The following is a 25,970-nucleotide window of genomic DNA, read 5'->3' on the forward strand; positions in this document are numbered from 1 at the left end:
TTAAGTTCGGCTGTTCCATGTTAAATGACTACATCATTCACCAGAGGCCCTGAGACAATTTATAATAGTTGCAATGGGAAGTGCAAGAGCTCTGCAAAGAGACAGCCTTACTTAGGTCAGTGGTATGACCCTGGATAAGTTACCTGATCTCTCTGAGCCTCATTTCCCTGGATGTAAACTGAGAAGGATGATACCTCTCCTGGAGTTTTGTTAGGAGGACATAAGTAGAACTCAAACACATGATTGATACATGGTAGACATTTAATATGAGAGATAAATACATTATGCCTTTACTTGATTTTAGGAGAGAGGCAATAAGCTGGATGTGAAAATGAGCCAAATCTGTAACAAAACTGCAGCATCCTGTTGGAGATGGCAGATTTTTTTCATTTTTTCTGTGTCCAATTTCCTAAGCTTCTGAGTAAAACCATACTTGTAGCTTCAAGAGCCTAGCAGTTGTGTACTTGTCCTCAATATTGAATATGCTTAGTCGTATTTTTAGATAACGTAACATTGCCTGTTTTATTTTTAGAGAGCCCAGCCACAAACAAATGACCAATACAAATTCACATAAAAGCAGTTCATATTGAAAGTGCCCTGTTCTAACCCTTCGTATCTGGCATTTCCTTTTTTTTTTTTTTTTTTTTTAAGAGAGAGAGGTGGGTACATGTGCATGCAAGCAAGGGAGGGGGGAGAGGGAGAGAGAGAATCTTAAACACCCCTAGCAAGAAGCCTGAGCTGGGACCCCACACAAGCCTACGCAGGATGGATCTCACAACTGTGAGATCATGACCTGAGCTGAAATCAAGAGTCTTATGCTTAACCAACTGAGCCACCCAAGCACTCCTGGCATTTCCTTTCTTTAAGGCAAGGTTTCCAACAGTGTGTTCCCTATTATCAATTTTACAGAAAATTGTTACTAAAGATGTTAAGAGGAAGAAAGCATGTTTTTGTTTTTGTTTTCTTCTGTTGTGGTTTTCCACATGAGTCCTTAGAATCTTCAATATTCTATTGTACATGAGGTATCTCTAAAAAGTAAGAGGAGTCCTACATCTCCAAATTGTATTTGCCCACAAAAATGAGTTGAGGAACTGTCACCTGAATTCTTCTTGTCCTTTTGTGGGGAAATTTTCCATAGGCACAATAACAGGGGCAACGGGGCTGGGGAAGGAGGGAGAGCAGAGTGAGTGAATCCAAGAATAAATACTCTAAAACAGAAGTCACAAATCCTAATGCCTATAGGAGAAAGTGACCTCAAGATCAGAGGTAGGCTGGATGCATTACAAGACAAGATGGTAAGATGATGGCAAACTGCAAAACACATGTTCTGTCTACCACAATTCAAACTGTTAAAAAATATTCTGTGGGCCTGTACATGTCTGTGGTTCCTACCCTCCACAGGTTGCCAGTGTGAAGCCTTGCTCTAAGAAGACTGCTTTCATTTTTATTTCAAATACAGTATCATGTGAATGAACTTAAAGAGAACCTTTGAAGATCCACATTTTAATGTTTTGAAGGGAGAGCAGAAAGGATGTGGCATGTTTAGAGCAGGACATCACTGTTCCTCTCAGTCTTGTCCATGGCTACCATTAGGCCCATCTCGGAGTTAAGAGATGGGGTCCTGTTTATAGTTTAGCACTGTGTGTTATCCACGAATACGTGGGTAGGGATGGCTCAGGCCTTTCAAGAATTTATATTTCATCAGACACTATTCCATGTGCTTTACTTAATAGCTCTTCATTTCATCCTCACAAACCCTATCACTATCCTCATTTTACAGATAAGGCACAGTTTAAGCCACCAGCCTATAGTTACACAGGTATCAAGCAGCAGAACTGAGACTGAAATCCAAGGCTTTCTGACTCTAGAATCCACACTTTTTTTTTTTTAAGTAGGCTCCACTCAAACTCACCACCCTGAGATCAAGAGTCACATGCTCTACTAAGCCAACCAGGCACCCCCTAAAACCCACACTCTTAACTACTATTCCAAACTCAGTCTTGGAGATGTCTTGTTCCCCATTTGAGAATATATCAGTTTTGAATGCTTTGGACTCCAGGTGTTGGAAATCCTGGCTAACAATGTCTGGAACAAGCATTTTCCCAAAAAATAATCTGGAAGCAGGGGTCTACTGGTGTTAGTGCTATAGCTCAGCAATGTCAGAGCCAACTTCTCATGGTCACAAGATGACTACTTCTCGGCTGGGCATTATATATGAAATCAAGAAAGCAAGAAGTGGGAAGGGGTGGCAAGCTTATCAGATCTCTTTAATCGGGAAATTAAACTCTTTCCCAGAAGTCCCCAACAGACTTTAGTGTAATTTCATTACCAGAATGATATCATATGGCCATGTCTGGCTGCAAAGGAGTCTGGGAAAGCAAGTATTTCTCCTTTCTAGCCCCAGGAGTGGAGGCAGGCAAAGGAATATCTGGTTGGGAACAGGTGCTGGCTTAGCCAGCCAACAGTATTGGCCGCAGGAGTTTGGTTTGATTAGGAAAATACCAAAAGAACTCCATCATACGGTGTGTCACCCATGCCATGGACCCAAGGAAAGTTAAACAGCAACAAGTGAAGTTAGCCACAAAACCAAAATTGAACTTTAGAACTCTTATTGCCTTTTAAAAGTATCTGCTTCTGTCCATTTCCAAATATGTGAAATGACTTCTAACCCTTCTCCTGATCAAAACTCTCTGGGTAGTATGTAAAAACTAATTATTTTATTTTCACACACTCAGATACTTTTATGATGCTATTCCTAGTAAATGTTATTTTTATAAAATGTTATCTCCTTACTCATGGTTAATAAATCAAAATGACAATTTTTAATACAGTTTCAAAAGTGGATTGAAATTTGTCAGTAACTAGGAACTAGGAAACTTTGGTGCTGAAGATACATAATACATTACTTAGGTTTATAACCTATTTTCTATTTTGCATTGGCTTTTCTACTAGTTTAATTGTAATTTTTTTCTTTTGTGTTTTTATCATGGTACACAAACTCAGAAAACCTGTTCAGGCAACTATATAATGCAATCTAAATATCCAGTTAACATATTGCTATGGAAACCAGGAAACAGAAACGACACTCTAGTCATTTCTTTGGACAACTATGGCTAATTGTGTGTGTGTGTGTGTGTGTGTGTGTGTGTGTGTGTGAATCCATTAGTTTATTCCTCTTTTATTGAAAGTTGGTACTGAACCCCAAATGTATAATTGAACTGTCCATAAATGGGACCAGTGCCCTGTGACCTATAGGTTAGCCTTTAATAACCACATAACCAATATGGTTATATAACCAATAACCATAGTCATACTTAAATTACGTCATGTGGTATCAGGAAATCTTCAGTAAGCTTGCCAGGCTTCGGCCTTTTGGCATGCTGTGAAGAACACCTGACTGGGATTTGAGGGCTGGGTTCTAACCTCACCTCTTTTACTAACCAGTTATGTGACCCTCAGGAACTCAGGCGCTCAGGTTCCTCATCTGCAAAATGGTTCAATGCAGAGCTCTAGTATGACGTAATAGGAAAGTCCTTTTTCCATAAAAAAGGAATCGTGAGGTAATTACTTTTGAGGATTGAAACTGCTTCTGCAGTCCCTGATAAAGTGTCTGGCACATAGTAAGCTCTCAGGAAAATGACAACTATTCTTATTTTACTTTTCTGTTTTTCATTCTGTAGTAAATGATGCCTGAGCCTGCACAGTGAATGTTGTTTTGTGCCGTGACTCAGTAATTAACAGATGCCATTATATGACAAGCCCTTAGGCCAGTCAGAAAGGAGACCTACTAAGACCTAACAGGCAATGCTGTTCCTTAGATTCTGTTACCTTTGCGTGTTTATTCTCTTGAAGGTTAATGTCAATTTTGGTAGTCAGGCATATGAAGTATAAAAACTTACCCTAACACATTCCTAATACAATTCACCAGGCCTCACAAACCTTTTTTTTTTAATCATAAGATTTCAACGTTCAAGAATTAAACTTTTGTTCCGTTTTGCTTGTTCATTGCTGTTTGCCTAGTTATTTAATCAGCCTGTTTCCTGCTATGAAAAAAAAAAGTTAAAGAAGTTGAAGTTTCCTCAGGGCTAAACTCCTGTGTTGTTCTTCCTCCCAGAGATCCAAGTTATTATATAGTAGGGGATAAACGTTGCATAACGAAATCATTGGGACAATTCTCCATCCACTCCTACCTCCGCCGCTAACAATGAATTCCTTGTCTCTGTGGTGTCCAACTCTTTCTCTACCACGCTCAGCGCCCAGCGGCTGACGGAGCCGTGGGAGAGTCCGGCAACAGAGCGTCGCGCTTCTCCCGACGGCAGCGCGCGGGGTGGGGTGCGTGGAGTGTGCGCGGAGTGGGCGCGCCGGGCGTTCCGCGCGTCGGCTGACGCTCGCCGCGCGAGCACCAGGAGGGGGAGACTCGGACTCGCTTATCTCCCGCTGTGCTAACTTCAAACTGCCCGAGCTGGCGGAGTTGAGATCTCGCGGCCAGGGCGAGAAAACTTCTCCTCCACCTAGAAAGTTTCACCTTGGCGGGGGCGGGGGAGGGGTGGGAGGAAACGCGACCCCCGCGGGGCCAGGCGCGGCGCGCGGGCGGCAGGAAGGGCGGGGGCCGATTTCCCCCTCTGGGTGGTGCCAGTCCCCCCCCTCAGCGGTCCTAGGACCGGCGGACCGGGCGGACGACCCCGCTCGAGGTAGACGGACACGTGCTGAGGCGGGCAGGCGGGCGAGCGCTTGGGTCGGGTCGCCTGCCTGTGCTTCCCGCCGGGACGCGCCCGGGGCCGCCGCGGGCCGCGCGCGCCACTGCCCGGCTGAGTCACCGGCTCGGTTGCGCGCGGGTGAGAAGGGGCGGAGGGAGTTCGGCTGGCTGGCAGACCGGGCGTTCGGCTCGGCCGCGCCGCAGGTGACCCGGACGCTCTCGCTGCCTGCAGCGCCCCGAGCGCTTTGTGACCAGATGCGGAACCCAGCGGAGGGCGCCAGCCAGATGCGGGGCGACAGCTGACCTGCAGCCGGGAGGCGCGGAGCATGCGGGTGGTCTCTGTGCGACTGACTTCTCCACGGTTCTTGGACGCCTCGAGGTAAAGCTACAGCCCACTCCAGACCCCGCACCCCACCCCTCGGCCCCAGCGTTCTGCTCTTTGTTCCCCTTAAGAGACCTGAGTGCTGTTCCACGGGGCAAGACCAGGGAGGTGAGCAAGAGTTTAGGGGTTTCAGAAACTGAAGAGACGTGGCGGGGTAGAGGTGTAAAGTAGAGTGGAGCTTTTCGTTTTAAGGGGTTGTTTCTGACGGCCACCTGTATGACTCAGGGGAGAGAGGGGCGCTGGAGTAAGGGGTGATGTATGACTGTTATGGCCGGGCAAGTTTCAAGGCGGTGATCTGACTCAGCCCTTAGAAAAGAGATTTGGTCACCATGTCCCAGAGTGATGCGGCAGGCAAGATTGGAGCCAAGTGCTTTTCTTGTTCCCAGCCCTGCTTTATCTATAACGCTTGAGGATCCTTTCAAGGGGCAGGTGTGTTTGTGAAAATCTGAATTCTTCATTTCTGGCAAACACATAGGGCTTGTGATCCATCATTTTCAATCGTACCTTACTTATCTCTTTGCCGGAGCTATATGGAGGGCATCTATCTTATTCGGGGAAATAGATTATAACCGGAGGTCGGGCAGCCTAGCTAGTACTGGTACTGATCCAATAATTTAAGTTCCAATGAAAGTATTTTCACCGACTATGGATTGGTTTCCCATTTCATACCTTCTATGTTTTAAAAGGGCCATTTACTAATTTGGCAGTTGGAGAGAGTTCCAGTGGCTCACGCATGAATAGTTGCCCAGTGTATTTTACCTTATCACAGTTTTATGTTCAAAGGAGCTCTAGGGCTGAATGAAATATTGTCAGCCCTCTTAAGCAACATAATCAGGATACTATAATTGTCAAGTTAAGATGGGCGATGAACGTGAGAGGATTGTAAAAAACTCACATTGCAGAGAATATAGACTATATGGACCCTCTACTGAATTTTAAGAAGACTGTTCACATTTTGTAGAGTTGGGTGGTTTATTCTGCCATTTTCATCAGCCAGACACATGGACATTGCCATGCAAATGGATCCAGAAAAACATTATTTTCCTTTATAGCTGAACTATTATAGCTGACTAATGCATTTTTTCTGCATGAAGATGGTCTGAAAATGCTGTACATCATGTTTCTCTGTGCTACTGGGACATAAATTGTGTTTTTATGTAAACTGTTAAGTGGTGCTTCGATTACTTACATGTACGTAGCTTTCCTTTCGAGCTCTAAGCTTATTGGGATTTGTTTTCACATGTAAACTTCTGTAATAGAACAGAAGTAAGGTGCTGTGGCTCCACTCATACACTGCAAGACTGTGGCGTATTCAAAGTTCATTCTTTTTAAACTGCTGAATAATACCAGTAACATTTATATTACTCCTAAGACATTTTTGTAGTGTAGACACAAAAATGTGTCTTGAGTGCCTATAAAATACACTGGTGTTTTGGAAAATCTGTTCAAGTCTCAAACTTAATGGTGCATAAGTCTATAATTATTAACCTAAATATGTTTTGATTTTAACATGATGGACTGTATGGCATATAAAAGATGATCTGCTGAGTATTACTTTTTCAAAGATTGCTTTGTTCTTAATACATCACAGGAGGGGTTTACATTATATATACACTCCATGCCTTCAGAATTAATGGGTGAGGTTTATTTGAATGCTAAAGATATACAAGATTAACCATAGCCAGTCAGTATGAAAGCTGGTAATATTTTCATGACTTTTAAAATTACAATAAAAGGAAATTGACCCTTTTCTAAGCAGGAGACATATACTTATTTTATAAATTCCCATTTAAGTATATGTCCCACTATAATCTTGAAATTTTTAAAATTTGTTTTAATGTGGGTTAGACTAAGAAATACATTTCAAAAGTCAATTTTCTTAGCCGTTGGTTAAAAAAATAATAATTCAAAATAGCATTGGTCTAATTTTCCTTTTACAGATCTATATAGTAGCCTCAAATAAACTTGTTCTCAAATGTAATCATCTCAAAAGAAAGTGAATAACTCAAAAAAATTATTCGTTTCGGACACAACACCTTTCTCTAGGTGGCTGCACCAGTGCCTATGGCCACACACCCATGAGGAATACACAGCTTTGTACACTCTGAGAGCACCTCCCATCTTTCTGTCCCTTTCTCCTCACCCCTTCTCCTGGGTTTGGTCAGAGTTGCTTCCAAGCCCTCTGTACCCCCATTTTTCCACTCTGATTTCATGGTTTCTTCTTTGCTGTCATTAGGCGCACCAGAGCCAGCAATGCTGTCTTTTCCCCATCATCCCTAATACTTCCTCAGGCTGCTGTGCTTGTTAATGGGATACCAAATTTCCTAATTGTGCTGCCTTAAGGGAAGAAAATTTGAAGAATCTCACGTACCAGGAAATTAACCTCCTTTTACCTCCCTGGTGTATGTTGAAACTGGTATCTTTGACATAGAGCCCTCAGGGCAGTTTCCTCAAGGGCTTTGCTCTATGCAAAATAAATAGTAACCTCTTAGTAATGGATGATAAATATACTGACTAATGTCAATTTAGGATCACTTTGATTCTCTTTTCTTAACAGGCACTGAATTGCTGCCAGGCTTACATTTGCCTCACCAAAAATAGCTAAGAACTATATGTTGAGCGTCGTATGTGTTTGATACTAAAGAAACATTTTTTGAAAGGGAAAAATGAAATCTCTGCCCTTGAAGAGTTTATAATCTAGATGTTCAGATAAATAACATATAAAATGGAACCAAGATCCATAATTATTAAGGGGACATAACATGAAAATGACATTAGAAATCATCCCATTTACTACTAAATAATAGACTTCTTTAAAAAAAACAACAAAAGATTGGAATTTAAAGACTTCTTAGAATTTTCAAGCTATATCTGAGCATGTTCTCTTTTTGAGACTACAACAACCTTACAAAATAGGCGAGGCTGATATCAACATACTAACCTCTCCTTGCTATAGGCAAGGACACTGTGTTTGAGCCTAGCCTCCATGCTATCCTGACTGCACCACATAGCTTCTCCCCAGCCATCATTAAGGTTAACTATTTGAAGCATTTACCACTGAAGCATAGTTTAGGATTCTTAGGTTAGTGATAAGTGATGAATGTAACATTTCTAATTTCTGGAGTTTTTCTCACCTTCTATTTTTCAAATGCTCTTTTTTGCTCTTTCTCTTTTTGTAGTAAAGATACCAGAAAAAGCCTTCATTCATATGTGTGGGGCGTTCTGCTCCTGTTATCAGATAAAGAGCTGTGAGTAATTTTGTAATCTGTCCTACTATCAGAAAGCCCATTCTCAGATATCTCTTCAGCTGTGTTTAACAGTTTAGTATATTCCCCTTGGGATTTGTTTCAATAAAAACATCCAGTAAAATCTTACTACAGATCCTTTGCTTTTTGGAGGACAAAATGAAGAAAGTGTTTTTATAAGCTGTAAAATGTAATTGAGAGAAAAATCACATGTGTGGCATTTGTAGCAGGAGGTGTGAGAACAGTGGGGAAAAAAAACCCAGCTCACTGACTAATTGCATATCCAGGTATACATATTTCTTCTATGATTGTGTAAATTTGCACAAGTATATTTATGCAGGTTACTTATGTAGTTTTTAATTTCTGTAATAAATTATGTAGCTATAGGGAACCATAGAATTCATATTAAGGGCCTGTAGGGGCACCTCACTGGCTTAGTCAATAGAGCATGTGACTCTTGATTTGAGGGTTGTGAGTTCATACCCCACGTTGGGTATAGAAAGCCAGGTTCCTATACTCTAAGAATGTGATTGAGGACTTAGACATTCAGGATAATTTACTGAGCGCCTACCAGGCATAATTCAAGACTCTGGCATAGCAGTAGAGAATAAAACAGACTAAGATCTCTAACAGTATAATACTCTGTTCTATATTGAGGAAGGCAAACAATAAATAAAATACATAAATAAAAATGTGGTGTTTGTGATGTGGTGATAAGAGCTGCAAGGAAGTGGAGTGGGGACTGTCAAGCATAAGGGGATGGAGTGGTAATTGAAAAATTCAGTAGTAGAGTTAGAGAAGGCTTCACTTTGAAGATGACCTTTGAACTAGAACCTGAAGGAGATAAGAGAATGAGCCATGTGAAAATCTGGAGCATGGCTTCTGCTTTGCACTTCTTGGGAACGCTATTTTCATTTTGTTGTCTCTGGAATTGTGCAGTGCATAGCCCGCACAGCTATACTTGGAGTCCCTCATTTTTTATGGGAAGTACTTGGACAGGGCCTGCCATAGTTCATTGCAGTCTCAAAGGGGACGGTGAAGGAGTGGCCCACATCCCTTGGTTTATGGTGTATGGAAGAAGCAAACCCATGGTATTTTCCTGCATTCAGTTGGTCCCATGTCCATGTGCCATCCTTGATCAAGGTTCTTGCTCCATTCAGAAAATTTTCCTTCTTATTTTCTACACTGTAAGCCTGGCCCAAAAGGATTTGTTGAGAGTAATACCCACAGCCTTTGTCTCAGATCCCTTCCATAGTAAATATTTGGAGACAGCAAAGGAGACAGTTGCTCATGGTATGCAGCCTCTGTTTGCTGAACACTTTTTTCTTGTCTCTCTCCTTTCTTTTCCTTTCCAGTGTTAAACCACTGTGTTGGATTTTCTTCCTCTTTTCTTCCTGCCCCTTTAAGCCCTGTCTATATCCTGTATCAAGATTTGCAAACAGGAAAAAAAAAAAAAAAAGGGAGGGGACCTGTCTGGCTTAGTGAGTGATGCATGCAACTCAATCTTGGGGTTGTGAGTTTAAACCCCATGTGGGATGTAGAGATTATTAAAATAAAAAAATTAAAAAATTAAAAAAAGATTTGCAAACAGGTATCTAAATGAATGAAACTAACCATTTCACTGGGGATGACAACGTGCTTATAAAAAGCCGCACCTAAAAGGAGGCAGCCAGCATTTGGCATCATCAGAGTTGCTGTGGATCCCAGTATGTGTCATGGGCCCATGTGGTGGTGTCTTTCAAATTTTCAAGAGAAACTAGAAACCTTGCAACTTTAAAGTGTTGACTCAGCATCTTTAAAACACTGTGCAGGATACAGAGATAAAAAGTCTGTGTGCCAGATTTGGCCTCTGGTGGTTCTGTTTACAATCCTTAGCCATGACTATACCTGCCAAGTGGTCCACTGTATCACCTTCAGGTGTTATATTCAGCAGCATGCATGGCCGAAGAGTCCCAGAGCCACTTGTGCCAAGTATTTTATCTTCTAGAGTTCTCAGATTTCTCCTCCCTCTGGAAAATTAGTTTAGCAATTAAAAAAAAAAAAAAAGGATAAGGGCACCTGGGTGGCTCAGTCAGTTGAGCATCCGACTTCGGCTCAGGTCATGATCTTGCAATTTGTGAGTTCAGGCCCTGCGTCAGGCTCTGTGCTGACAGCTCAGAGCCTGGAGCCTGTTTCGGAATCTGTGTCTCTCTGTCTCTCTGCCATTCCCCTGCTCACACTCTGTCTCTCTCTCTTTCAAAAATAAACATTAAAAATTTTTTTAAATAAAAAAAGATATAATTTATCACCTATTGGCACATACTTATTTTTGTAAACTCATTAACCAGTATGCTTTCTATCAAGCTATGTATATTTGTAAACTAAAGGGCACTCTACTTTTTTCATTCTTAAAGTGAAACAATCTTTTTCTGAAACCTCAGTTCATCGTAACTGTATGTATAGATTCCATTTCCAAGTTCTCATTCAGGATAAACTCCCTCTTTGGAATACTGGTGCTTTTGCTTTGTTTTGTTTTTTTATATCTGCCTGAACTTCACTAGTTGTTATTTCTCTACCATTGAAATTCAAAATGTGTACTGCATTAGTTTCGAGTGCCCTTTAAAAGCCATCAGATCACTATTGCAATCTATTTTTCCAAAGGAATGAAAGCTCACAGGTTGTCCACTAACTTGTTTCCTTTAATCCTAAAATCTCAGTGAAATGCCCAGGCTAGTGGCCTTCAGGAAGGCCATTGTGTTAGAACGGAAGATTATGTACTGTATTTCTTCCTACTATTTTAAATGCAAATATAATAATATATCATGAAACAGTGCACATATTAATATCAGTGGCTTTTTCCTGTTTTGAAGTGATCCTATATTCCCTGATAGTTGGATCTAAAATCCCAGTCCAATTTTGAAGTTGCACATAAGAAAACAGAATTGACTTGGAGGAACTGGAAAGTACTGCAATTGTTTCATAAGACCATGGGTTGTTTGTGATTTTTAACATTTTATTGAAAATACCGAAAAGCATTCAGAGCTGGAGACCTTTGAAATATAGTTGACCCTTGAACAACACAGGGGTTAGGGGCACTGACCCCCTGCACAGTCAAAAATCTGTGTATCTTTTGACTCCCCCAGAACTTAACTACTAATAGCCTACTGTTGACTGGAAGCCTTACCAATAACAGTTGGTTAACACATTATGTTACATGTACTATATACTGTATTCTTAAAATAAAGTGAAAAAAGGTTATTAAGAAAATGTTATTAAGAAAATGGTAAGGAAGAGGAAATACATTTACAGTACTGTGTTGTATAAGTCGACCCATGCATTCCCAACTCATGTTATTGGAGGGTCAACTGTAATGTAGTTTTCACAAGGCAGAGAGAGAGGTAGAGTAAATTTGTTTAACAGAAGGCAGGTTGTCTCCTTTGAAGTCTAATCATGTGAGAAAGGAAAATCCAGCCAAGTTTGGGGTCCACAAAACAATTCAAACTATCTTTAAAAATAAGTTTTGCCTTTTCTTGAGACCACTGTGTGTTTAGACCAACATTTTAGCTCTTAAAATTTAAACCTAGGAGTCTTTTAAAGGAAATTTAATCCATGTGTTTTTGATTCACTAAATCCTAAATCATTACCCATAAACTGTATGTCTCTCTAAGCTCTTTGATGTCTAAGAAATCTTTGAAGCCATGTAAGGCCTTTTTTGTTCCAGAAGAATAGGAAGTTGGTTTTTGCTAAGGGTCAGTAAACAGCATCTTCAAATATCTGAATTAGGTCTAAAATCTCATAACCGTAACAGAATGAATATTTGAGCGAGTGCTAATACAGTTTTCTGATGCAATGTGAAAAATGTAAGTACTTTTAAAGACCCAGTAGTATTCAGTTGTAATCCTTACTAACCCCAAGGAAAATATTTTGCCAGCACTCCTCTTTCTATTGTAAAAAAAAAAGTAAGGTCCAAATATTTATTATTTTATCCTAACACACAGTAGGTACTCAGTAACACTTTTGTTGAATGTTAACTGAATGACGTTTTCTTCTGCTTAGAACCTTCCAGCTAATGTCAATCTTTCTATTCAGTATCAGTATCCATCTGTCATGTCTCAGAATAAATCTATTCTGAGTCAGTGACCTGGTTCGACAAATTTTTAAAATAAGCCATCAAACTAAATATATGACATTTATTGAAATTCATTCTGTACCATGAAGCAACTGCCTTGCAAAGAGTGCTGAAAATAGGAAGGCATTTCTAGGCTAATTAGATTAAATATTCAGTTGTTACCATATGCTTTCTGAAAATTGATTTTTTTCCCCCTTTTACTGTTCCTGCCATTCTTCCTCCCACCTTGACATGCTTACTGACTGAAAACTATGCATAGAAAAGGGCAGGTCATTTGTATCTATAAGCAAGTTCAAACAGGTTTAGAAAATGTAATGCTATAATCCTAAGTTGCCATAATGTAGAAGGGAGAGTTTTTCAACAATAATGAGGGTGTTAGGTTTTGCTCCAGATTATATAGACACATATTTAAACTCTATTGTGTGGAGAAAAACACCTCTTACTGTACTTAGACTTCCTGTTTTTGAGTGTATATTTTCTAGTAACTAGACTTCCCATATGGACTCAGCACAAATATGTAGCTTTACGTGAAGTTGAAATGCACATGATTAGAGTACTGATGGCTGTGGAGACAGCAAGTCCTTCTCTCTAAAAGAAAGAAAGTAGTATTTAGAAGAAGGCAGAGTACTGAAACATGGGCACTGAGATCTTTCTTGATACCATGTTGTGAATTTCTAACTACTCCTCACATTTTGTCCTCAGAAAACATTGGGGTGACAGAATTTGGTGATTTCTTGTATCTTGGTGGAGAGAAAAAGGAAAATTGTGCTATTATAGTCTTTACATAGAGGTTCTTTTAGGTGAACCTGAAGGTTTACTGAATGCATATTCATTCCATCATTAAACTTGTTTTGAAACTTAATTATGGATAGTACTATATAAGGAGTAATTTATTTATATGGCTTATATGGTCATATATATAGAAAGAGACATGCTTAATTTCTATTTCAATGGTTGATCAAACCATTAGTAATAATCGTATATCAGTATGTGCACGTTCATTTTTAGATGCTCTTTAAAACTCTACAAGTTCTCATAATTTGATAAGCCTTTATATTTGTATACTTGGAAAACTGTAGTTCAAGTTAAGAAGGTTTTTGTGATAACTCTCATGCAACAGATAGAGAAAAGAAATAATGAAGGAGAAGACCTGGAAGTTTATTGTTTTTGTTTTGTTTTGTTTTGTTTTGTTTTGTTTTTTTGAGAGAGATAGAGACAGCACCAGTGGGGGAGGAGCAGAGAGAGAGGGAAAGAATCCCAAGCAGGCTCAGCACTGTCAGCATGGAGCCCAATGCAGGGCTCCAACTCGTGAACCCATGAGATCATGACCTGAGCTGAAACCAAGGGTCAGATGTTTAACCCACTGAGCCACCCAGGTGCCCCAAAACCTGGAAGTTTTAATGGGTGTTGGATCAGTGAGGTTACAAGAGGGGAGAGATGGGTGGATACACTGCTGGGTCACGGGCTTGGGTGCAGTGCTGGTTGTGAGGAGAGTGTCGCATTAGGAATCAGGCTGCTGCCTTCTGAATAGGAAAAAGGCTGGGCACAACTGAGTGGGGAATCCAGGAATACTCACAGTAAAATGGTAGGACATGTGATAGGTAAGCAAAGTCTGAACTTCCTCTGTCACATGTGGTTTGATTCTAGGAGAAGTGAGGCTATCATTTGCCCAGTCCTAGATCAGAACTCTTAGTCTGTTCTACCCTCAGATACCAGTAAGAATAGCAAGGATACGTAGCAGGAAGTAGAAGGAACTTTTATTCTGAGTGTTGGAGACATGCTCTAAGCATTCTATTAGCTACTTGCAGACACTACAAATGAAATTCTGTATTCTCAGAAGAATTCATAATTTTAAAACCAAACTTACAAGTATTTTACATGATGTTCATGACCAGAATTTTCTAGCATATCAGCTCATTATAATGCATCAGTTACTCTTGGGATCAAAGCTTATGGCCTTCGAAATTATATCCATAACTATTCTCCCTTGGAATACCATCTGCTGTGGATATATATTAGCTTTACTTTCAGATATTATCTTGAGGCCATTTCTTTGGGCTTTGATTACACAGAGTTCATGCTGGAGTGTATGTAATAATTACATTTGTTATGTTCTAAACACGAACTCAGACAGTGGTCTAAAGATTTGAGGAAAGCTCCTACCAAGGTCTGCCTTCACTTTTTGTTTTTTTCCTCCTCTGAGAGACTGAAGTGAGTAGATGTCACCTTACTCTGGTCTCATATTCAGACAGAACCCCTTCAGCTGCTGCTACACTGTCCAAGGTGAGTTCATGGACTGACCATTGTCTAGTTAAGATAGAGACATCAGACAAATAGAATCGTTTAGGGCCTACATGAATCTTTGGGCTTAAAATATTATTACCCTAGCTGTTTTTTTTTTTTAAGTGCTATTGAATTATATAAAGAAGCACCCAAAGTAAAGTTTGTAGACAGAAAAAGTGTCTTCCTAAAAGAAATAAATACACATTTTGGACTTTTCAGAAATTCACTTTCTGTCATGTCAAAATTAAGATACTTCTAAACTGTATTTCAGTTTTACTAACACATACTTGGATTGTTCATTGAAATCTATATGTCAGAATTCAATTGTTTTAAACACTCTTCTGCTCTTCAAAAAGCTTACAAAAAAGATTGTTCTTTAAATCACCAGAAGAGTGCAGATAAAACCCCAGTTTCACTAACGACAATGAAATGTGACAGCCCTTGAGTCTATGTCGTAAGTTGATTAATTACTTTCCAAATGTTATTAAAGATTCTGAATGAGTAACTAGAGTGGTATTTAAGATCAAGCCTCCCTCACAATTCCTAAATGGGTTTTAATTTTCACAGTTAGATGATCATTATATCTGATTCATTTCTTTAACATCTTCAGATTGTTGGTTTTATTGAAAAGAGAGCAGAGTATCTGTTTCAGTGTGTTTTCTTTTCTCTGAAATTATTCCTTGTAGATTTTAATAAAACTGGTTTTGAAATAAAAATAAATGCTAGCATTGCCCTAAAGGCCCATATATCTGATGAGTTATATAAACATTACAAGAATTCACTACCAACGTCATGATTATGGAACCGTTTAATTCCCAAATCTATCTTGCTGACTGCTTGGACACTCAACTGAAATCAGCATTGTGCATTAGGATTAGTATCACCTCAAGAGAACTTTTGTTTTGGTCATTGCCCATTTTCCCCCATTCCCACAATGATTCCAAACTTTCTTTCTTTTGCTTCCTTTACTCTCAGTGTAATATCTCCCTTTATGGTTTAGAGAGTAAACAGAAGCCCAGATGGTTTCCATATACCCGTTATTACCTCCCTGCTTCTGTCTCAAATGATAAAATGGTCTTTTCACCCTGTGGTCTTGATTCTATTCTTCTCCCACATCTTTGAGCACCTTGCTTCATCTGTCCCACCCTCCCTGCCCACCCCTACCATGTTTTAAAATCTCCCTCACTGTTTTCATTCAGCTCTTACTCAACTTGCTGCTGCTTCTAGAAAAAAAAAAAAATCCAGACATTCTGATAGGATTTTTACTATACATTTACCTTAAGTATTTATCTTAAGTATTCACTTCTATTTCTGCCTTATCCTTTAAATAAAAAATTCTTGAAAATAATTTCTAACTCATTGTCTCTATTCTCATTCATTAATTCATTCCACTCAAGCAGTCTGTTCCCATCTACCAAGAAGATGTCTTCACTCTAATAACCAGCAACTTCCTCATAGTGAAATCTGATGGACACTTGTTTTTATCCCAGTTGACCCCCCTGTGAGATTTGACACCATACATATTGCTCCTCCTTTTTGAAATTTCTAGCTTCTGAAATACCACTCAAACTTTTCTTTTTAGAGTTTAGATTTCAACTTTATATCTAAAGCTTGAATTTCTTCTTTCTGCATACTGAACATGCCCATACGTGATCTTACTTACCTCCATTACTTCAAATACACTGATGGACCAATGATTCACAATTGTCATGTCTGACTCTCTCTGCTCTAGACCACCATGCCCATTTATTAGCTACCTTATAGACACTTGCACTTGAATGACCAACAGATACCTCAGAGTTATTAACTGAACTATTTTTTTGCCCCATAACTTTTCTCTGCCTATTTATCTTACCTTTGCTTTTGACACCAAGATAGATATTTTTTAGTCATCCCTGACTTCTGATTCTTCCCCTATGATCAAAACCCATGTTAGATCATTGTCACATAAATTTTATCTCTTTAATATCTTTCTAATCTAGTCTTCTTTTTTTTCTGTTATATCCATACTGCCAGAGTCTTTGTACAGGGTCATTCTTTACTAATTCATTTCATTATCCATTCTTCAACAAATCCTTGCCAAGTGCTGTGTACTGCTAGGGGCTAAAAATGGAGTTTTTAGTCTAGTGGGAGTTACAAACAAGTAAATTACAACTCAACATAATAAAGTGTAACTAAGGATAAGGCAGGTTTGATATGTGAGCACATGGAACAGTTTCTACTCTTTCTAGAGGGTGAGAGAGGCAACAGAGAAGGCTTCCTGAAAGAAGTGTCACCTACAATGAGACTTGAAGAGAGAGTTAGTTAATCAGGTGAAGGTGAGGACAAAAGTGTTCCATAGAGAGGGATCCATATGTGCTGAGACCCAGAGTGGGAGAGCTCATGGCCTACTTCAGCAACTTGCAGAAGGGGAAAATAGCTAGAGCCTAGATTTCTAGGGGGACGATGGCAAAAGGCAAGGCTGGAGAGTTAAGCAGAAGCCAAATCATGAATGGTTTTTAACATGTGCTAAGGAGTTGAACTGCTTTCTTTTTTAAGTTATTTATTTTGAGAGAGTACACACACACACACACACACACACATACACACACACGGGTAAGAGGGACAGAGGGAGAGGGAGAGGGAGAGAGAGAATCCCAAGCAGCTCCACACTGTTAGCACAGAGCCCTACATGGGGCTCAAACTCACAAACTGTAAGATCATGATCTAAGCCGAGAGCAAGAGTTTGACGCTTAACCAACTGAGCCACCCAGCGCCCCAGGAGTCGAACTGTTTTTTTTTTTTTAAATTGTTTATTTTTCTTAATGTTTATTTTTCAGAGGGGTGGGGGAGGAGTAGAGAGAGAGAGGGAGACACAGAATCCAAAGAGGGCTTCAGGCTCTGAGCTGTCAGCACAGAGCCCGACATAGGGCTCGAACCCACAGACTGTGAGATCATGACCTGAGCCAAAGTCGGATGCTAAACCAGCTGAGCCACCCAGCCGCCACAAGTTGAACTGTTTTTAAACAGCAAAGTGACATAATCAGATTGTCGTTTTAGAAAGATATCTCTGGTACATTGGGTAATGGATGATCAGGGGCAAGAATAGAACAGGAATACCAGGTAGGAAGCTGTTGTAATCCAGGCAAGAAGTGATACCACCTTAAACTGTGAGTGGAAGCAGATGAACATGTTTAAAACACCTATGGGAGTCAAGGGTGATGTCCTGGAAAAGTGGGAATGTTAGGCATTGAGATAGGATTTGAAGTGGTAAAATAAGTTTTCATGGGAAGAACATCTGACTGTTTCTTCTTAGTCTACTTTTCTCATTCACCTTCTTCTCCTCAGCCTCCTGGTTTGGTGTGCCTCAGCACACAGGCTTCCTCTGCATTCTCTACACTCCTTTCCTTGGTGGTCTCATTCAGTCTCATGGCTTTTCATACCACCATCGTTACACAGACAATTTCCCAATTTAAATCTCTAGTACAGACCTTTCTTCCCTAAAAAGTATCTCAAACATGAACAGAACTAAACTGCCTGATTGTCATACATTTCTGCCAGGCTTGGTCCACCCACCAGCTTCTTTCTCCATGTCAGTAAGTGGCAAAATCATTGTCCCTGTTACAAAAACCAAAATATTTGGAGTATTCATGATTCCTTTTTTCTTGCACACTTTATCTCCAACTCCTTTACCAAATCTTCATAGCTCTGTCTTCAAAATATAACCAGAATTCAGCTACCTCTCATCACTCACTCCTTCCTCTCTTGCCCAAGCTACTGCCATCACTCACCCGGACTACTACAACAGTCTCCCAACTGATTTCATTTCTCCATTTTTGCCCTATCCCATCCCCCTGCCACCACCAGTCTTCTTACACACACACACAGTCAAGGTGATTCCATTCAAATATATTTACTGCCTTGCTCAACACCCACATTCACTCCAGTAAAAGACCCAGTCTCACAGTGGCCTACAAGGCCCTGTATGGTCTGATTCTTTGTCCACTCTGATCTCATCTCCCCATCACCAGAGTCCAGTGTTATTAACAAATAAGACACATCAGGCATGCTTTCAGTTTGGTCCCTCTTGCCTCTGCAAGAAAAAAAGAAATCTCTTCACATCTCAGATTGGCTAATTCCTGTCCTTCAACTCTTTCCTCAAAAGCTACCTCCTCAATTTTTCAAAGCCACAAACCTTTCCCACCACCTTCCTTCTCTCTCTCTCTCTGTCTTTCCAGTAGCGCTCAACACTCCTCACGTTGTAACACACTACATGTATAATTTATTTTCTGTATCTAACTGCTAGAAAGTAAGTTTCATAAAAGCAGAATTGTTTATTTTGTTTACTGATGTACCCCCACCCCACCCTAAGTACCTCACACATATTAAAGCCTTAATTAATATTTGTCAGATTTAAATAGCTTAAATCTGTCTTAAATAGCTGTTGGACATAACAAAACTCATGCTTGAGAGATGGATTTATGGACTCTCTGGAGATAAAGAGATGAAGATATAGATCAGGGAATCTTCACTGTTGTCAGTCTTTATCTTCAATTGCCTGGACAGATGCAGTGACCTTCTGTTGTGTCTTCTGGCATCTAGCTTTTTTCCACTCCAATCCACCTCACCACATTGTCACCAAAATTGTCTAATATGTGTAATTACAAGTACTATGCTCATTTCCATCTCCTGCTTAAAACCTTCCAGTGACTCTTTACTACAGATAAACTACAGATCCCTCAACAGGATGTATAAGGCTTTCTATGATGTGGCCCTGGACTAATCTTTCAGTTTCGTCCATACCCAGCCCAGCCCACATAGTCTCTGTGCCAACTTCCTGAACAGCCCTGCACATTCTCCTCTAGGTGCCTGTGTGTGTGTGTCCTGCCTGTCCCCTGCCTCCACTGTGCCTAAGCAACTCCTAACCTGCAAGACCCAGCTCAAGTATTATCTCCATGCTAACATACTCCTTGGCTCTGCCTCTCGGCTACAATTAGCTGTTTGTCCCTCTGTGTTCCTTCAGCAATGTGCACCTGTCTTCATAGCACTTTATAGCACGGTGGGGTGGGAGGCTGGAACTGCCAGTCAGTGAGCAACACTGATATGGTTGAAATGTTTTTGGTTTGTTTTCGTTTTTGTTTTTTTGTCTTGTCCTCTCCTTTCTCTTTCTGTTTCTTTCTCCCTCAAACACACACACACAACTCCCCCTTACACACAAACACAAATGCCCTGGATTATTTTTCCTTGAATTGATCAGTTATATAAACACAATCCTGAGCACAGTTGTTTTTAAGTTGTCCTAATGTCCTCACCTTTTGGTTTATTGATTTTTCAAGGACCCAAAGTATTTACTGAGTTTTAGAAATTGAATTTTGTACCTATGTACTTATTTTCTGTACTGTTCTGTTTTTTACAAGGATAGCTTTTGCTTGACATTCTCTATCCCTTTAAAAGTATTTTAAGATTTTTATAGAAAGTTTATTTGGCTCTTTTATTCTCTGATTATATATTGAACTCAATGTAGTGATATTTATATGCTTTTAATTTTTCTCCCAACACTGTTAATTGCATTATGTTCAGCCAAGGAATCCACATCTATATAAAATGTGATAGGTTTGGCTATTCCTTCCATTCATAGTATTTTTATGATTTCTAAAAGTTTTTTCTACTTTTCCTGAAAAAGACTATGTTATATACTGACAAAATTTATCTTGAAAAAGGTCCCTAGTTCATTCCCCTGGGAGAGAATCTACTTGCTAACTTTGATTTCCAAGAAAAATACTCAGGTATGAGCAAAATAAAATTCAGACCTACCCGAAGAACTTAGTGAAATTAGTGTTACAGAGTAATGCCCACATCACATGGATTTGACTGTATATTTCCAGTTTAGGCACCCTCATGCCTCTCCCATTGTCTCCCTTTCCCTAGGTGCTGGTTCCTTTTTACATGACAGCCACCAGGACACAAATGGGATCCACTCACCACCACCATTTCTCACAACCATTTGATTTCTGCTTTAGGTAACACCACAGGAGGTTTCATCAGTTATATAGACCCAATTCTGAGCACAACTCCCCACACTTGGAATTCACCATGCCTTCTGCTGGGGACATTTTCAAACACTGAGGAAGGGAAATATGTCTGATTCATTAATGAGTAATGTACCAGCTTCCTTTCTAACTGGTCTCCCTTTAGTGCTTCACATTCTGACTATTCAGTCAGGTTTATCGTATTCCAACCCTGTGCTTGAATACAACTGGAAAAAGTTGCTAAGCTTATTTTATTTTAACTTACATGCTTAGGAAGATGTTTCTCAAGTGAGATTTGTACTTTCTCATTATTCACTGTCCCCGGATTAATTGAAGAAAACCTGGTAGCACTTCTGCACAATCTAAACTATAAAATTACACCTATCCATTAGGCCAAAAATTATTTTTAAGTACTTTTATAGGATTTCAACCTTCTTAGCACTTTCTTAGCAGTGAAAGTTCAGTGTTCACGTTTTCAAGGGTAATGAAACGTTCTTGTCTGACCTACAACTTATTAATGCGACAAAAGCCTTTCCAATCATTCAGAACTCTGACAATTCAATGTATTTTCTCAATAGGACTTTTTATAGTATGTACAATGTTAAAACAAATGTCCATTTATTCTTCTTTCCCAGAACTTGAATACTTTCAGCAATTCTTAAAAGGACAAAGATGTTTACTAACAGATTATGAATATATGAAGGATAATCTTGAGAATATAATGAAATTCTATTCTTTTATCTGTATTCTTACCAGATCAGATTTGGACAATGGTCTCAGTCATATGTTACAACTAGAAAATGCACAGTTGGCTTTTTCTAACGCTATAATTCTATGATTTTCAACTTTAAAAATGTTTTTTGGAAGAAGAAAGGATGCAGTATTGGATAAGGATCTGAATAAAAGCACTATTTAGGTCTTTTTCAAAGAAATAACATTTGTGTAGTAATCAAGCCTCAATGTTTAGAGGAGCCCCTAAAACATTAATTAATTATAACATGTGAAAATTATTATTGCACCAAGTTTAGTCTAACTTGTTTTCTCCTATAGCCACCTATATGTGATTTTTAGTAAGCTTTTTTGTTATAAATTAAGTATACAAATCAATCTAAAGATACTTTCTTTGTTTTAGAAATTTTGTGTCAATGACAGATTGCCTTATATAGTATAACTTTTCTCCACAAGCACACAAATCTTTTCCTTGATTTTTAATTAAAAAAAAAATTTTTACTCCCTTTCACATAATTGTATCTTCACATGATACTTAAAATCACCCGTTAGGAGCAGTTTACTGTGTAAAGTTTACTGTACAAATAAAGTTTATTGTGTACAGATAATCACTTTGAAAACAGCATGTTTTAGACACATAGCAACAAAACAACAGAAACAAAATAATCATATGCAGTTATGCAACATATATGTGCTATAAAAACCTTAAAAATACTGTTCTACTCCAATAGATAAATATGTTTGGCCAAAATCTTTTCAATCTGAATTCTGTTAGTAAAAAGGGTAGTTGTTCCCTGATTTTTCTCCATTTGCTTACAGCTAGGATTGTCACATAAAATATATTCATGGAGGGGTGCCTGGGTGGCTCAGTCAGTTGAGTGTCTGACTGCTGCTCAGGTCATGATCTCATGGTTCTTGAGTTCAAGCCCTGCATTGGGGTCTGTGCTGACAGCTCAGACAGAGCCTGAAGCCTGCTTCAGATTCTGTCTCTCTCTCTCTCTCTCTCTCTCTCTCAAAAATAAACATTAAAAAAATTTTTTAAATATATTCATGGGACTTATTTATACTAAAAAGTATTCATTATTATCTGAAATTCAAATTTAACTGGGAATCCTGTATCTTTATTTGCTAAAACTTCAGTGAGGATGTGGGTTTACTCTTCTTTAAAGTGGTAAAGTAATTTTTCCTTTTTTGTTGTTCTTCCTTAGAGTGGAAGACTTTTACCATGGTCTTTGTCTTGGAGGGCAACTTAAGAGCAACTTCAGGAACTTGACAGGTTTAGAGAAAAACCACAAATGCCAAAGTGTGGGAAAATAAGAAATAACAGTATTTAAACTGAGAGGATTAAGGTGATGAAATAGTCACCAAGCATTTGGAGTGGGCTCACCCACTAGACTGTGCCAAGTTCCTCATTTTTGATGAAGGCAGGCAAAAACTGGCTAAAACACAACTTAGGATAAGCATGATAGCCACATTTATTGAATGCCAATGTATGCTGCATGAATGAATGCCAGTGTCTCATGATTTATCTTTAACCTTCATGGCCAACCCACAAGATGTGTATCATTATCCCGATGCTTTAGATAGAAACTGACACTTACAGTCGTAAGGTATGTAAGTGGTAAAGCCCAGATTCACATCACATCAAATTCTGACACCAAAGCCCATACTCTCTCCACTACACTTTACCTCTTTTCTAGTAGGTTTTATGAACTGTTGGGAAGACTGTTGTCAAACAAAAGAGTTTGTAAATATCAGACATAGGATTGACCCTTGAGTATTCAGATCATTTAAATGTGGTCATATTATAGAGAAATTGGATAGGCTGAAAAATCCTCAAGATTTCTTCTGTCCTCAACTTACTGTTAAAAATCATTGTCAAAGTAGTATCTGACTACATTAGATGGGATTTTTGACATGGCATATTGTTTCATCTTTCTAAAGTCAATTTAGGCTTTTTTGATGCTCGTAACACTAGTAAATCTTTAGGTATAAGAATCCAATGTTCAACAAAGAATGTTTTAAAATTTGCTTTCTCGACAGCCTGGTAGATCCATTCACTTTTCAATTTAGGTTATACACTTAGATTTTTAGCATTTATCTTTCTGTCTTCAAGTCCACAGACTGCATTCTTTTTTGAGTGTGGGAACTCTCAGTATCTAGATAAGTGCATGGTGTCCAATGGATGTTGACAAACATTTGACTAATATTGTGTGATATAATATGATTCATATGCAGTGAATGTTTATAAATACAGTATTTTAAATGACATCAGGAATCTCCTATTAGAATCTCTTAACTTTGCTTTTATGGGCCTACTTTTAAAATTAATAGAAATAATATAAGTGTGGAGAAGGCTAAGAATTTTTCTTAGGATTTCACTCTGGCAAGTCCTCCTGGAGATTTAGCTATGACTGTTTTTTATGGCTGCAATTTCCTTAATATGGGGCCTCGGCCATTTTCCATCATCGTAAATCCCTTTTATATACTTAAAAGCAGGATTGAAATGTTTTCTGCTTTTTATATCTTGCCTCTTCACTTAGATACATTATTTCTGTCTTGAGGTTATATTATGTAAATATAGAAAAAATTTGGAATTATATGGCAGGAAAAAACTAGTATACCACCTCAGAAATTTTAACTAATAAGTGTGTTTCTAAATCCAAAGTGAAATATTTAAATTTTTTAAACGTTTATTTACTTTTGAGAGAGAGCGAGAGAGAGCCAGTGCACCAGTGGGGGAGGGGCGGAGAGAGGGAGACACAGAATCTGAAGCAGGCTGCAGGCTCTAATCTGTCAGCACTGAGCCCGATGCAGGGCTGGAACCCACAGACCATGAGATCATGACCTGAACTGAAGTCAGACACTTAACCAACTGAGCCACCCAGACGCCCCATCAGAGTGAAATATTTAATTATTCAAGTAAATAAGGAAACCATCTTTGTTCTTTGTTCTAATTACTGTAATATTTTACTTAAAATTGCTTTTATGCACTTGACTTTGTGTTTGAATTCAGAGGTTTGTAGTATTTTCAACTGGACATTGTTTGGTGAGGACTTATTTAGGAGCAAGGAATAAAGAATCACAATGAAACTGCTGATGGAAAAAAAGAGAGAGAGAAAGGAAGGAAGAAAGATTTCACTGGTTTCCATTAGTTTTACACATGGTGGGCACAGAGGCTTGAACAATAACATCGAGAACTTCCCTTTCTCCGTGTCTGGGTTCTCCTGTCACATGGGTCAGTTTCATGTTCAGTCAGGCTTTCTCCACATAATGGATGCCAAAAGTTGGGCATTAGATGCTCTAAGTTAACATCATTTTTAGTGCTTGTGATCTTTGAAAGAGAGAGGTCCTCTCCCAGTATCTGTATTAAATCTTAAAAAGACTCTGATTGGTCTTGCTTTGGTCACGTGCTTATCCTGACCAAGCTCTGCATCAAAGGAAAAGCTCATTGAAAGGCCAGCTTGGTCTGCAAGCTCACCTTGTGGTAAGGAGGTAAGCCATGTGATGGCAGCCCCATTAGATAGAAGGGGGAGGGTTTTCAAACGAGTTGCCAGTAGTAGAGACATTGAGAACTGGGTAGGTAAAAACAAATGTTTACCAAAATATTGTGCTTTTGAATAAAAATATTTTCTAGGAAATGCAAATAATTTAAAACAGCTCAAATAAGCACGATACATGTTTTAAAAACATTAGAAACAAGAACTATGTTGCATGTTTAGTACATTTTACATAATATTTTATCTTCTATGAATCTCAGTTTCATTATCTGAAAACACAGGAATAATGCTTACCTTATAATTATGCAGACTCGAGGTGGGGATGTAACTGACTGTACCTTGTAAACTATATAGTGCTATTTATGTAATTGTAAATTATTATGATTTTAAGAAAATCAGTTCCTAAAGAAAGCAAAGTTATCTCTGTCAAAGTCTAGAAAATTTCTCTTACAAATGTATTCCATTACACCTGTGGTGTTTTTTCCTGAGATATCAGTGCTTGACTACAACACACATGTGCTTTGTGATCGGTTTTTGTTGATGAGGAGGACAGTAATGACAACAGCAGTAATAGTGATAGGCACAGGTGGCAACTCAATAAATTCTTTGAGAATTAAATATATTTCTGGGGAATGAAAAACCAATGTAAGTTAGTTTAATGAGAAAACTAGAGGCAGATAGATGGCAGACATAGTGGAGTAGTTTGTCTTAAGTTTAGGCTGAGCTGATATTCCTAGCTAACAGAGTAATCTCTTTAGAGGAAATACTCCTAAATACCAAGAGTTTAATAGCCAAGGTGCCATTCAGATAATTACTCCCAGGAAATGTTTTGCCAGTGAGATTATCTTAACTATCAACTGAAAAGAAATAAAGAAATGTTTTATGGATGATTCATTTTCACCTGCTATGTGTACAACATGGTAACAGAATGAATTAGTCAATCTGTTTGAATCATCTTTACGTGTTCCTTTTAGTAAGGAGCTCAAAGTTGGTTAGATGGCTAGCACTATTTCAGAAAG

General features: G+C 38.9%; 1 protein-coding gene across 2 annotated transcripts in view; it reads left to right on the plus strand.

Annotated features, from left to right (window-relative positions):
- The first annotated feature begins 4,882 nt into the window (after positions 1–4,882).
- MET (MET proto-oncogene, receptor tyrosine kinase) overlaps positions 4,883–25,970 on the plus strand; it is a 145,732-nt gene continuing 124,644 nt past the window's right edge. The window contains exon 1 of one of the 2 annotated variants that reach the window (XR_006212123.1): positions 4,883–5,075. The gene's annotated coding sequence lies outside the window, so the exon portion shown is untranslated. The remainder of the gene's footprint in view (positions 5,076–25,970) is intronic. The other variant, XM_015540681.2, reaches the window with a different exon arrangement.

Source organism: Panthera tigris, chromosome A2 (assembly GCF_018350195.1).
Source record: "Panthera tigris isolate Pti1 chromosome A2, P.tigris_Pti1_mat1.1, whole genome shotgun sequence".
NCBI classification, from domain to species: Eukaryota; Metazoa; Chordata; class Mammalia; order Carnivora; family Felidae; genus Panthera; species Panthera tigris.